General features: G+C 44.5%; 1 protein-coding gene across 9 annotated transcripts in view; it reads right to left on the bottom strand.

Moving 5' to 3' along the window:
• Positions 1-15,026, bottom strand: part of auts2a (activator of transcription and developmental regulator AUTS2 a) — a 503,450-nt gene that overhangs the window by 195,979 nt on the left and 292,445 nt on the right. The gene's annotated exons all lie outside the window — the stretch shown is intronic.

Here is a 15,026-nt window from a genome sequence, read left to right as displayed (position 1 = left end):
GTGTGGAAACTGCCACACTGGCCTGGGCAACTGGCTAGAGTCATAATCCAGACGACTCCTCTACTCTCCTTCCCTCCTCCAGTTTCTCACACCTTCCGCTGAATTCAAATGATCTGCACCACTTCAGAGAGCTGGAAGGCATGCAGGAGCCCCAGCCAGGCCCCTGTTTAACCGCCTTTTAATCCTCCTCTCTTTTCCATCCCCCTCTTCTTATTTGTATAGGCCCTCTGAAAATGATGAACAGATCACTAGGCAGCACAAAAGTCATTCAGTAGTCAGTGTGTTAAAGAAACTTGAACAGCCAAAGTCTTTCAAATGTTACATAAGCCAGTGGCTTTTTGAGAAATTGAACAAAATGGCTCCTTTCAGGGCCCTGTGGAGTAGCATGCGAGTGCCGGCACAAAAGATGCTCCTTCTGGAGAGGAGAGGGCCTGAATAGCTGCATTATCCTCCCTATGGGTGTGGAGTTCAGAGAAACCATTTCACACCTCCTGCCACCTGCCATTATCGTTCTTACAGTCATTACAGGAGGCTGCAACGAAACAAGCGTGGTAATGTCGGTTGAAGACAAAACTCCTCACCGCTCCAACTCTCCACCCCCTGATTGACAGACGTTATGGCAATTTGCCTCGTTGAAAGGGAGAGGTACAAATGCAGGTCGGGAGGATGCAGTCAATGAGAAGCAAATTAGATTTAGAGCTCTCATTCGTTCTTCTTTTCACCATCCATCTTGTGGGATATTTCTTAGTAAAGATATGGATATAGGCCTAAGAGTAATCTCAACAGCATAGATACCAGTCAAGCACAAGAATGGATCCAAGAGAATACACTAATCCTATCATACAAGTAGATATACCAATTCACCAAGATATCCCAAGCCCTACAATTGTTGCTAGAGCACTCAAAACATGTCTTTATAATGACATTGAGATGCAGATGGCTCTTTGGGTTTCCTGGATGGTGTAGTTCTTTGCTTTCTCTGTAGAAACGGAGCAGATTTCACAGTCAGTGTCACAAGCAGGACCTCCATGTTTTAGTACCACCTCTTGCTTGTGGAAGGGAGGATGAACAACACAAAATAGCCATTTAAACATAAAGAGCGGTTCTAACGGTCATATATGGTGTCAGCGCTGTGGGTTCAATTCCCACTAGGGTCACAGATACTAAAATGCAAGCACTACTGTAAAACGCTTTGAGTGAAAGCGTCTGCTAAATGGCATATTATTATCAAGAACAGAGAAAGCAGGCATTGTTAAGGGTACATTGTAGAGGGGTTAAGGAATTATGTTTTTTGATATGGTCGATTTAGGCCTCAAACCAAGGTTCTTCAAATTCACTAAGAAAGTGATATTTGACCTCATCTCCGTGAGACCTATAGCCAAATGCTTTGCAGGAAAAGACGCCAGACTGCAACTCTGCACTGCAGAGAAACTCATTGCGGATATTAGTTGAGGCAACAATGTCTAAGGCAACAATCGCCTACTGTTACAGTGTTAGAGGACAGTAATAAGAAAGGGCACTTGCAGTTACCTAATAAACATCTGCTCTCTCGTTCAATATATTATGAGAATTCTCAATCACATTCTCTTAGCTATTAAAGGTACTGTACAGTGTGTGCACTGCAGTTCATTTAAGACTTTACTCAGGAGGCCTATCTGAGAAAGTATTAATCTTTTAACTCAAGGAGACTTCTCGTGCTAACAAGAGATCCTTCATGCCTTTTTAATGTGATTACAGTGTGTAGTAAGTAGCACTGTAGACACAGTCACAGCTCCCGCTACTCTCCCACATACAGTACTCTATTTACACACATAAACCTCCTACATCGTAGCTCTCCCATCAGACTGCAGGTAATTGAATCGTAGGCTCAATTCCACAGCATTAGTCTCGTGTTTAAAGGAGATGATTTATCATGTCCACTTAACCAAAACGCATTTCAAAAACATTAAACATCACCGCTCTGATTGGCTCCAGCTCAGCAAGTCGCCATTAGCGGTAGCGATTGGTCACAATGTTTCTCCACAAATGGATGAGGCTGAAACGCTATGAGATGATGGGAGAGTGTGGGTGGAGGAAGCTATGTTGCCTGGCTACCCAAAGTCCTTGCTCAGACCAAATGCTACGCCACGCCCACGGACGTTCGTTTCTTCTCCACAATGAGTCTGGATTGAGTTCCTCCCCAACAATTTCTAGAATAGAAACCGATGGGTGTGTCAGAGCCAGAACACATGCGTTTAAAGTGGCGTTTGAAAATGTGTCATTGGCTTTGATACTCTGGTTAGTTAGAGGTGATCCAACAATGACTTTGTTTTGTGCTACACCCCTGATTTTGACATCACCAGAAACAACTTCAATGATGGCAGTCTCAGAATTGGGGAAGCCGGGATGCATATATAGAATTAATGAGGGATAAATACCACATCAATAGAGTCAAACATGGCTCTCATTTGGTCTCTACAAGAAGGTCAAGTCATAATGCTCCGATAGATTTACTGTATCAAACCAAATGTGCGTTATCATTAGTTTAATGGCCGTGAATGGATGTTCATCGTTGTCAAGGTTAATATTTCAGCATGTTTCTGTTGTGAAATAAATGCAATGCCTTATACTGTAAAATTTGTTCCACCAAAACATCAAACTAAGTCCCAAACATAACATATCGCCCTGTCTGGTCTGTCTGGGTTAGACCCTGCTCATCGTCTGAATCTGCCTATCCATGACAACCAACGCTGCTTAGGCAAGAGAAATGCATCTATCTGGCAGAAGATGCTCTGCTGCTTCTCTCTCTCTCAGGTAGAGGGGGAGGGGATAGTGGGGAGGGTTCACTTTCAACTGCTCACCACTCCTTATGGTATCCATACCTTAGCTTATAGCCTGTATACACTTTTAACAGGCTAAATGTATGTAAGGGTTAAATGTCAAGTGTCACGAATGCTGAAAAAATCATCATATTATACAGTACATACAGTATATAGTGTAATGTTATGCACAGTAGTGAAATTAAATGCTACATTTACTATGCACCATACTCGGGATTTCTCTCCATATGCTTGTTGTTTCTTCAACTGGTTGTGTGTGTGAGGGCGATAGCACTCCAGGGGTAGCTAGCTATGTATGGGAATGGCAACACACAAGACAAGTACTATTCACTGACCCTGAAGGACTTGGAGGTCTTAAGGAGTTTGGCCTCGCATCCAACTCAATTCCCCTGAATAAAACATAGAAAAACAATCCATAGAAGCTCTCAATAAATCTCTCCTCCCTGGCTGCGCTCCATGGGATATCTGTCTAAATCAGCGTGACACCCAGGCTACTGGGATAGGTAGTATTTATGTGAACCCTAACTGGTGGCTGATGGCTCCAGAGCACCACAGAGCCTAGAGCAGGGCCAACACAGGAAACCACAAAGCATGAAGAGCACATTATGAACAATCTGTCTGCTGCTTTCTGATGTCTGTCTGACAGACACACGGCAAGGCCAGGACAGATAGAGCCCTCAGCAATAAACCGTCTGGACAGATACACACACACCCTTTGGATGCGTGGTTGGATGGTTTCTTTCGAATATTGAAACATTTAAATATTCCCATTGTGAGAGCAGATGCGTATACAAAATGTGTGTCTACGTGTGTAGGCGGTAAAAATAGACTGTGTATTAGCGTAAGTGTGTGTGTGGCTTCCTAGTGTGATTACAGTATGTGTGTGTTAGTGTACTTGCGTGCGTGCGTGCATGTTGAGTGCATGCTGAGTGAATTTGCCGGACGGATTCTGTGTGTGCATTACAGCAAAAGTCACAGAAACGGACAGCTGTACTCTCAGGGGAGTCTGCAATCAGGCCGCGAGGAACTGCTTCTGTCCTTCAACAGGCAATTAACGCTGAGTCCATTTACAGCTCCCAGGAGGCCCCTGGCTAGGGGGGACGGGAAAAACAGCATCCCAAAGGTCAGCGCCTGGAGAGGAAGCAGTGTGAGGGGGTGTGGGGAGGAGGGGGGAGGAGGGTTTGGGGGTATTGGCTGCCTCAGAATATTGGAAAGCATGAGCTACTTATCACCCGCCAGCTATTAACCGAGGGGACAGCAGTGTTCTCCAGTGAACACGTGTCAGTTACAAAAGGCATAAATGAAAGGAAACCACAGAGGCTCCCGGCCTGTTGTGGTCAAGGCCCTGTCGATGACCCTCTCTGGACCGGACAGGTGCACTCTGACTGAACGCTCCAGACCTGGGATGTCAGTTTCATCACAACTCATAAATGTTTCAAGGCACGCTCTCCTCTTTCTTTTGACCCAGATGTAAGTTGAGGAGCCAGTTGTTCACACCATGCAACGCAGCACCCACTTCCGCTTTGGGGAGTTAATGTCTAGCACGTGTTCCAAGGCCACAACCCCTTCAATATTTTGTTTCAACTGTATTGGTAACCATGAGTATTGTGAAGCCCTGTCACACAATGAATTGTAGATGCCACAAAAGATCACAAAAACACAGAACCTTTTATTAAAATATCAAAATGCCTTCTGGCCAAGCGCAAGGTAAACGCTTGGATAAGAAATCAGAGAAAAGCTGTGTCTATGATCTTGTTAATGAGCAGCAAACAGGAAGTTTGATTTCTCACTCTGCTTTGTTATTACCAAATGAGAGAGAGAGAGAACAAAGAAGGAGAGAGAGAGAGAACAAAGAAGGGGAGAGAGAGAGAGAGAGAGAGAGAGAGAGAGAGAGAGAGAGAGAGAGAGAGAGAGAGAGAGAGAGAGAGAGAGAGAGAGAGAGAGAGAGAGAGAGAGAGAGAGAGAGAGAGAGAGAGAGAGAGAGAGAGAGAGAGAGAGAGAAAAGACTTGGACACAATGTGGAGCAGCTTAAAAAGATTCTCCGGTACTTTTGTATACTTTTTAGACAGTAGTTATGAAAGTAGCGCTTATGAGCCAAAAGTGGTCGCCAGAAATTGTGTACTATGTCACATACACTACATGGCCAAAAAATAGTTGACACCCCTTCAAATGAGCTATAAAAAGCTATTTCAGCCACACCCGTTGCTGACAGGTGTATAAAATCGAGCACACAGCCAAGCAATGTCCATATACAAACATTGGCAGTAGAATGGCCTCACTGAAGAGCTCAGTGACGTTCAACGTGGTACCGTCATAGGATGCCACCTTTACAACAAATTTCTGCATTGCTAGAGCATCCCCAGTCAACTGTAAGTGCTGTTATTGTGAAGTGGAAATGTCTAGGAGCAACAACGGCTCAGCCGTGAAGTGGTAGGCCACACAAGCTCACAGAGTGGGACAGTCGAGTGCTGAAGAGTGTAGCGCGTAAGAATATCCTGTCCCCGGTTGCAACACTCACTACTGAGTTCCAAACTGCCTCTGGAAGCAACGTCAGTACAATAACTGTTCGTTGGGTGCTTCATGAAATTTTCCATGGCTGAGCAGCCGCACATAAGCCCAACATCACCACGCGGAATGCCAAGCGTCGGCTGGAGTGGTGAAAAGCTTGCCGCCATTGGACTCTGGAGCAGTGGAAACGCGTTCTCTGGATTGATGACCATCACCATCTGGCAGTCCAATGGACGAATCTGGATTTGCCGGATGCCAGGAGAATGCTACCTGCCCAAATGCATAGTGCCAACTGTAAAGTTTGGTGTAACTGTAAAGTCTGGGGCTGTTTTTCCATGGTTCGGACTAGGCCCCTTAGTTCCAGTGAAGGGAAATCTTAACGCTACAACATACAATGACATTCTAGACGATTCTGTGCTTCCAACTTTTTGGCAACAGTTTAAGGAAGACCCTTTCCTGTTTCAGAATGACAATGCCCCCGTGCACAAAGCAAGGTCCATACAGAAATGGTTTGTTGAGATCGGTGCACAGAGCCCTAACCTCAACCCCATCGAACACCTTTGGGATGAATTGTAACACCGACTGCAAGCCAGGGCTAATCGCCCAACATCAGTACCCAACCTCACTAATGCTCGTGGCTGAATGAAAGCAAGTTACCGCAGCAATGTTCCAACACCTTGTGGAAAGCCTTCCCAAAAGAGTGGAGGCTGTTATAGCAGCAAAGAGTGGTCCAACTCCATAATAATGCCCACGATTTTGGAATGAGATGGTCGACGAACATGTAGTGTATGTGGCCATGTAGTGTATGTGCACCACACCACATCATATATATATATATATATATATCTCTGATCTCTCTCTCTCTCTCTCTCTCTCTCTCTCTCTCTCTCTCTCTCTCTCTCTCTCTCTCTCTCTCTCTCTCTCTCTCTCTCTCTCTCTCTCTCTCTCTCTCTCTCTCTCTCTCTCTCTCTCTCTCTCTCTGTTACTGTCTCTCTCTCTCTCAATTCAATTCAATTCAATTCAATTCAATTTGCTTTATTGGCATGACGTAACAATGTACATATTGCCAAAGCTTGTTTTGGATATTTACAATATAAAAATGAGAATCAAAATTGTCAACGGGACAACAGTAACAACAATAACCAAGTGTCAAAATAACCATACATTCAACAATAACAATAAGCATACAGTAGAGTACATGTGCAGGTTGATTGGTTTGTCAGACACTGTCCGTCAACTTATGGCAGGCAGCAATGTAGTGCGCTGCCAATCCACAGCTCTCTGTGTCCTCCCCCAACAGGACGGGTAGCCTACTCTCATCAGAGAGGTCTTTGAAACCTTGAATAAGGGTTTCAAATTTGGGGAAATGACACTCTCTAATTGTTTTATATTTTTTACATTTTGTCAGGAAATGCAGCTCCGTCTCAGGTTCTGCTGTTGTGCAGTGGTTGCACAGCCTTTCCTCTACAGGGAGCCAGGTTTTCCTGTGTCTACCCTTCTCAATGGCAAGGCTGTGCTCACTGAGCCTGTACTTTGTCAAGGTTTTTCTAAGGTTTTGATCAGTAACCGTGGTCAAATATTTAGCCACAGTGTACTGTCGATTTAGGGCCAGATAGCACTGCATTTTGCTTTGTGTTTGTGCTTGTGTTTCCCAGTAAGCAATATAGTTTTGTTTTGACTGTGTTGTAATTTGGTTTATCCTGATTGATTGGATGTTCTGGTCCTGAGGCTTCAGTATGTTAGTAGAACAGGTTTGTGAACCCCAGGACCAGCTGGATGAGGGGACTCTTTTCTTTGCTCATCTCTTGGCATTGCAGGGCTTGGTAATGATATGAGAGGGGGTTACTGTATTTTAGATGTTTCCAAAACTTAATTGCTCTTTTTTGAGTTTTTATTATTAGTGGATATTGGCCTAATTCTGCCCTGCATGGATTGTTTGTAGTTTTCCTCTGAACATGTAGGATAATCTTACAGAACCATGCAGGGTTTCAATGGGGTGTTTGTCACATTTGATGAAATCTTGTTTTGCAAGTGGACCCCACACCCCGCTGCCATAAAGTGCAATTGGTTCAATGACATATTCAATTAGTTTTAGCCAAATTTTAATAGGTATATCAATTTGAATTTGCTTTTTAATGGCGTAGAATTCCCTGCGTGCTTTCTCTCTCAGTTCATTCACTGCCTCATTAAGGTGTCCAGTTGAGCTTATTTTTAAACCTAAATAATTGTAGTGTGTGCAGTACTCTATATATTTTGTGCCAATTGAGAACTTTGGTCTAATTCCCTGAGATATGGATCTTCTCTGGAAAATCATTATTTTAGTCTTTTTGGGGTTTACTGCCAGGGCCCAGGTCTGGCAGTACTGCTCTAGCAGGTCCAGGCTCATGCTGTAGGCCATGTGCTGTGTGTGACAGCAGGCATAGGTCATCTGTGGAGAGTAGGCATTTAACTTCTGAATTGTGGAGACTAACACCAGGGGCTGAGGATTTTTCTAGAATAGTGGCCAATTCGTTGATGTAAATATTGAAGAGTGCAGGGCTCAGATTGCAACCCTGACGAAGGCCCCGCCACTGGTTAAAGAAATCTGTTATTTTCTTGCCAATTTTAATGCTGCACGTATTGCCAGTATACATTGATTTAATTATGTCATATGTTTTACCCCCTCCTTTCTCTCTCTCTCAAATGGCGAGGGGCTTTCAAACTCAGGATTTCATGGCTAATTGAGGTAAGACAGTTATTCTGCTCATAAATTATGCATTGACACATTCAGCCCAAAGCGGAGGATTAAAAAATACTTACTAGTCGCCAAAGTTCTGGAGCATGTCTTAAATTACTTCACAATCAGGGCACCAGGGAAAATCCATTTCTGGCAGAAAGGGTCTTCTACTACTAAGTCCAAGTTTCAATATCAGAGTCTCTACTTAGCCTTTTGGAAACTCCCTTTAGAACTTTTCATCAAACATGCCATTAAATCACAAGACTTGGAAGACTGGAAAGGAGAGAGAGGGAAATGAGAGATTGCGCAAAAAAATGATCAGTGATGGGAACTTTGGAATGTCATGTGTGATGTGTTCACTGAGTAGGTGTTGCAGTCGTCCTCCCTGTCCCTGTCCGCAGCACCACTGAGGCATTCAGAGGGAAATCTATGGCTTCCTCAGAGAATATTATGCAGTCAACCCTCTGTTGACAAATGTACCCTCTACTCTCACCACACAGATGCTGCTGTGCTTTCTCTGTCACTGGTGTTGGTGGTGACATTCTGCTTGGCAAGAGTTTGTAGCTAGTGTCAGTCTGTCGAACATCGGAGCAGCATTTTTTGACGCAGCAGCTGAAACTAATAAACACATCCCAGTACTCCTAATGTGAAGCATAATTTCTGCCAGAGCACAAATGATGGGAAATATGAGCCACGTGAGCCAACATCTTCACTTAAATACATTTTTGGAGTAAGCACTTTTCTTTTTCTCAATTACAGTATAAATCAACCTCTCTCATTAGAGCACTACTTTTTAAATGTATATTCTTTGTTTTGGGCCATTTGCGCTAGGTGGGGCTCAAAAGCATAAAAATATATTGAAATTGCCAACCAATAAAGAACAGTAGACCCCTGAATGTGGATGGCATGTGGTGACATTTCCACAAGGCTTTTGTATTTTAATTTTAATTTGTGTTCAACTTTCAGGACAGACTTGGCAACTTCATAGAAGCCTTCCCTTTGAAATGGGAAATGTGTTGCCAATCTGCCATTTACACTCACCGCTGAGGGAGCCTTAGATAGGGATGGTGGCAGGGGGTTGAGGGGCGGGTTGAGGGATCAATACCACCAAGCCTTGGCACATCATGGCCAGACTGTTCTCAAGGGATGCCCATTTGGTGAGCGGGTGTTTGAGAGGTTATGCCAAGGCAAGGGTAACACTGTGTCTGTGTGTGTGTGTGTGTGTGCTCGGTGTGTGTGTGTTGTGACCTGGCCAGATGGCCTAATAGGGGGAGCCCTGGATGCTGGCGTGGTTCCTAGGCCCATGTCTCCTGCAGGTATCCACTGAATATATTACACAGTCCTTTGATGGGGGCTCTGTAATACACTATAGCTTGTGTGAAGATATTAAAAGAAACTAAGAAACTATACTGGAAAATGATCCTGCACACCCAAAGCTACCCAACAGAGCCAACCATATGAACTGACTGAGCTAGTTAGTAGTTCTTAGCTTCAACTCTCAGGCCATGCTTGAGCATTCTGTTGGATTCTCAAAAGCCTCTTGGAAGGAAGATAGTTCAAAGCAAAACCTGACATATCCAATTTTCAAAGCGTTATGAAAAAAGAAAGAAAAGAAAATACTACCCCTAATGGGAAAAACAAGCATGCAGTTTAGTAATGTAGATGCAATGCTCATGTTCTCACAGTTTGTTCAGGTAAAGCCAATTGGACACTATTTATCACTTCGGACATGATGCTAAACAGATTAAATCATTTCATAGAAGTTATTACTTCAGCCCTAGTATTTATTGAAGCTACTTCAAAACATAAATATTTTACTTGACCTAGCAACCTTGAATCAGCCTCCACTTACCAGACAAAATCACTAAATCCATTCTAAGAACGAGCCAAAGTGTGCATAAAAATGTGACAGAGAGGACTTAGTCTCTGTGTGTGAGGTTCAACTGTGTGAGGCCTTTCCCATGGCGTGTGATAAATGCTGGGTAGTAACTCCTTTATTCTCCAGGGGTTAGTAGGGGCTCTTAAAAGGCTGATCTTTGTCTCTTCTCACAGCCACAACCCCAGGGTTGATACTGTGCCGTGTGCTGTGCTCCATCCCATCTCGTCAGGAGAGATAGGAGAAAGACGTACGCTCAGAGTTTACTGAGTGTTGTAATCTCTCTGTATTACACAGCTGGCAGGCTGAGCTGTGAGCCTCAGAGCCTGGAGGCCTGAAGCATCGCCTGGTGCACCGCGCTCCACCTCTGTTTGGATTTACTCCCCATATCTTTTAATACTCAGGGCGAGGTGGAGGCGATGTGGGCCTGCAGGCCACGGCCTTGTCTCGCTATTGATCTACACAGGAAGCACACACACACACAAGCATACACACGCGCACACACACACACACACACACACACACACACACACACACACACACACACACACACACACACACACACACACACACACACACACACACACACACACACACACACACACACACACACACACACACACACACACACACACACACACACACACACACACACACACACACACACACACACACGTACATGCATACACAAACACACACACCCTCGGGGGCTCCTCTTTCCTCTCAGTACACAGGCTTACAGTGTGACGAGCAGTACAGGCAGTCAGTGGGTGCTTTAAGACAAGCCTTTGGCAGCAAACACAAGAGTTTTCAACTTCTTATGAAACTCCAGGCCTTCTCAGTGTAACCTCACAAGGCCCACACATTCAGCATTGTTTAGCTCCCCACGGCTCTAGTTAACCCCCACACAGCACTAGTTCATTGCATAATTGGTAATGGATCGCTATGCTCTAAATAAAAACAATTGTGATGAGAATCAATTTAATTTAACTACTGTATATTATGAGGTTTTTCACACAACAGCAGAACTATGTAGAAGAGGTAACTAAACCAAACAGAATCCGCAATTGATAATGTTTTAAAATGAACTAGGCTACTGTTTGTGTTCTGTGAGTAACATTGGTCTTGTTGGGTTAGTTATTGCACTGCACAATCTCCTCTCCCTGATAGGTTGTGACAATAACTGAGCATTCCATTTCTCCCTGCATGTGCTTTCATGCTGCCGATGGTTTTGAACATCATAAACATATGAAAGACTGAGAAGACCACAGACCCTGACATCTCTCCTCTACTTATCTAACCGTCAAACTTTGAGTAAACAAAACCCTAATTGACAAATAAAGCGAGTCGGATGCAGGAGACAGCGTGTTAGAAGCTACCTATACAGCAGTTGGTCTTCCATGGGGAGGCATCCTACCTGCATCCCAGTCTGATCTTGGCACTTTGAAGAACATCAAAGCTGGTCGTGGCCCCTGGGCCGTGGCAGTGCACACACACACACAGACAGAGGAGAGCTGCTCTGCTCTGCACTGGCTTTTCTTCTCACTGCATGCTGCTGCCCACACACTACACCCCTCAGCTCAATAGAAACATGCACAGCTTCCTGGCATCTGACCCAAAACACAAACAAATACACACATAACACATGATAAGCTGAGATGCACACATAGACACATGCACGCTAGAGTTTCTGTTAGGAAAATGTGTCGCCGGACATTTGACCATCAGCATTTTTGCGTAACCTGATTAGGGCGCCCACCTATGGTGCTCAGAATATAAGAAATCCTATTTAGGTAATAGTAATTCATATTACCAGAACATGCCAGTTGAGGATGCAACGATGTGCGCTCCTTCTTATCGAATTCTGATGCGCGCTTTGAAGATAATAGAATAACTGTCCAATGTTTACTTTTCCTCAGCCAACAAGATGAATGACGAACAAAAAAATCACTAGCCTAGGTCAAACTACTATCCCCCATAGTAGAAAAGTTTCCTTACTTTATTGGTCAGCTTGTCGAGAAAGAACTAGCCTATTCCAAACAGATTATGGGACAGTTGTGGGACGATAGATCACAATTTCATACAACCTGTAGGCCATAAAAAAACTTTAAAGCTGCAATATGTAACTTTTTGGGCGACCCGACCAGCGTCGTCCTGGTTAGGGGAGGATTTGGCTGGCCGGGATGTCCTTGTCCCATCGTGCTCTAGCGACTCCTTGTGGCGGGCCGGGCACATGCACGCTGACTTCAGTCGCCAGAGTTTCCTCTGACACATTGGTGCAACTGGCTTCTGGGTTAAGCGAGCAGTGTGTCAAGAAGCGGTGCGGCTTGGCCGGGCCATGTTACAGAGGACGCATGGCTCTCGAACTTCGCCTCTCCTGAGTCCGTACGGGAGTTGCAGCGATGGGACAAGACTGTAACTACCAATTGCATATCACGAAAAACGGGTAACGCCAGTACTCCCCGATGCTTCGTGTGATGGCTTCTGGATTCTGTAAGGAGTGACGCTGGAGAGGAGAAGCAGGTACGGGGAGTCAAACATTTAATCAGGAACGGACATAGAACACGACAGGAACAGCGTTAGCACACGGGAAAACAAGGACATATGACAAACAATCCGGAAGCAGGGAACAGAGCTAGGAAAGAGACAGATATAGGGCAGGAAATTACACAAGTAATTGAGTCCACGTGAGTCCAATGAGCGCTGAGGCGCGTGACGCGGAAAGGCAGGTGTGCGTACTGAAGGTGGCTTCAGTGAGTAATGTTGGGGAGTCTGGAGCTTGAGGGAGGAAGAGCGGGAGCAGGCGTGACAGCTGCTGGACAATGAAAGAAAGTTCATATAAAATAATTGCACCCACGGATATGGTCTGATTTTGTCTAAGCTACTTTGAACCAAGGAAGACATTCCTCATAATATGTAGCAAAATGTTCAGGTTTGCATACTGCCTTATGCAAATTAACCAACGCATGACCAGTCAAAGTATTTCCATCGACTGGTATTTCCATCAATAAATAGGTCAAAAAGCATTATTTCGCAATTCTATTTTTTCTTCTTCTCCTAGACAATTGGCCGGTGCCCTTTTAATTTATTGTCTTTCTGATTTTTTATCGGACAAAAGCCGGCTATTACCGGCTAATGGGAACCATGGTGCATGCATGCATAAAGCACGCACGCACACCCGCACAATGTAATCGATTAAATAACACACACAACACAAACACACCCACACATAGAGCCATTCAGTGGAGCCTCCATGCTAACATTCTGTAACCTCAGAGAGAGACATTGTCACTATCATTATCCTGTCCCCATGCTTCCAGTCTGTGTGTCAGTCACCAATTGGAACTGGCACTACATGAGGAAGGAAATTGTATCATTTCCCCCCTCGCAATCAACTGCTCAGTGACAATAGAACAACTTAATGCAGCCGAGAGGACGCCGGTTTGACAAATAAAAGCTCTGGGAACCAGGTCTTTGTTCCACTAAAAACCAACTTCCTCTCTACCACTGTGTTTTCCTGCTGATCTTAGTGGGTTTGAAACAGTCACTGGGCTGTGAGAGATGGCAGGATATTTTATTTTATGTTTTTATTTAACTAGACAAGTCAGTTAAGAACAAATTCTTATTTACAATGATGGCCAACTAAAAGGCCTCCTGCTGGGATGGGGGATGGGATTAAAATATATATATATAGGACAAAACACACATCACGACAAGAGAGACAGCACAACACTACATAAAGAGAGACCTAAGACAACAACATAGCATGGCAGCAACACATGACAACACAGCATGGTAGCAACACCACATGGTAGCAACACCACATGGCAGCAGCACAACATGGCAGCAGCACAACATGGTAGCAGCACAAAACATGGTAGAAACATTATTGGGCACAGACAACAGCACAAAGGCAAGAAGGTAGAACCAACAATACATCACGCGAAGCAGACACAACTGTCAGTAAGAGTGTCCATGATTGAGTCTTTGAATTAAGAGATGGAGGTAAAACTGTCCCGTTTGAGAGTTTTTTGCAGCTCGTTCCAGTCGCTAGCTGCAGCAAACTGAAAAGAGGAGTGACCCAGGGATGTGTGAACTTTGGGGACATTTAACAGAATGTGACTGGCAGAATAGGAGGATTTGTAGGATAAGGGCTGCAGTAGGTATCTCAGAGATAGGGGGAGATAGGCCTTAGAGGGTTTTATAAATAAGCATCAACCAGTGGGTCTTGCAACATGTATACAGAGATGACCAGTTTACAGAGGATTATAGAGTGCAGTGATGTGTCCTATAAGGAGCATTTGTGGCAAGTCTGATGGCCGAATGGTAAAGCACATCTAGCCGCTTGAGAGCCCCTTTACCTGCCGATCTATAAATTATGTCTTGGTAATCTAGCATGGGTAGGATGGTCATCTTAATCAGGGTTAGTTTGGCAGCTGAGGTGAAAGAGGAGCGATTACGACAGAGGAAACCAATTCTAGATTTAACCTTAGCCTGCAGTTTTGATATGTGCTGAGAGAAGGACAGTGTACCATCTAGCCATACTCCCAAGTACTTGTATGAGGTGACTACCTCAAGCTCTAAACCATCAGAGGTAGTAATCAAAGAAGTGGGGAGAGGGGAATTCTTCTTACCAAACAGCATGAACTTTGTTTGGAGGTGTTCAGAACAAGGTTAAGGGCAGAGAAAGCTTGTTGGACGCTAAGAAAGCTTTGTTGTAGAGCCTTTAACACAAAAGCCGGGGAGGGACCAGCTGAGTATAAGACTGTATCATCTGCATATAAATGGATGAGAGAGCTTCCTACTGCCTGAGCTATGTTGTTGATGTAAATTGAGAAAAGTGTGGGGCCTAGGATCGAGCCTTGGGGTACTCCCTTGGTGACTGGCAGTGGCTGAGACAGCAAATGTTCTGACTTTATACACTGCACTCTTTGAGAGAGGTAGTTAGCAAACCAGGCCAAAGACCCCTCATAGACACCAATACTCCTTAGCCAGCCCACAAGAATGGAATGGTCTACCGTATCAAAAGCTTTGGCCAAGTCAATAAAAATAGCAGCACACCATTGCTTAGATTCAAGGGCAATGGTGACATAATATACAGTGAGGG

The sequence above is a fragment of the Salvelinus alpinus genome, chromosome 1 (assembly GCF_045679555.1).
Source record: "Salvelinus alpinus chromosome 1, SLU_Salpinus.1, whole genome shotgun sequence".
Taxonomy (NCBI): Eukaryota; Metazoa; Chordata; class Actinopteri; order Salmoniformes; family Salmonidae; genus Salvelinus; species Salvelinus alpinus.
Note: the sequence above shows the minus strand (reverse complement) of the source record. Positions and strands in the feature narration are given on the sequence as shown.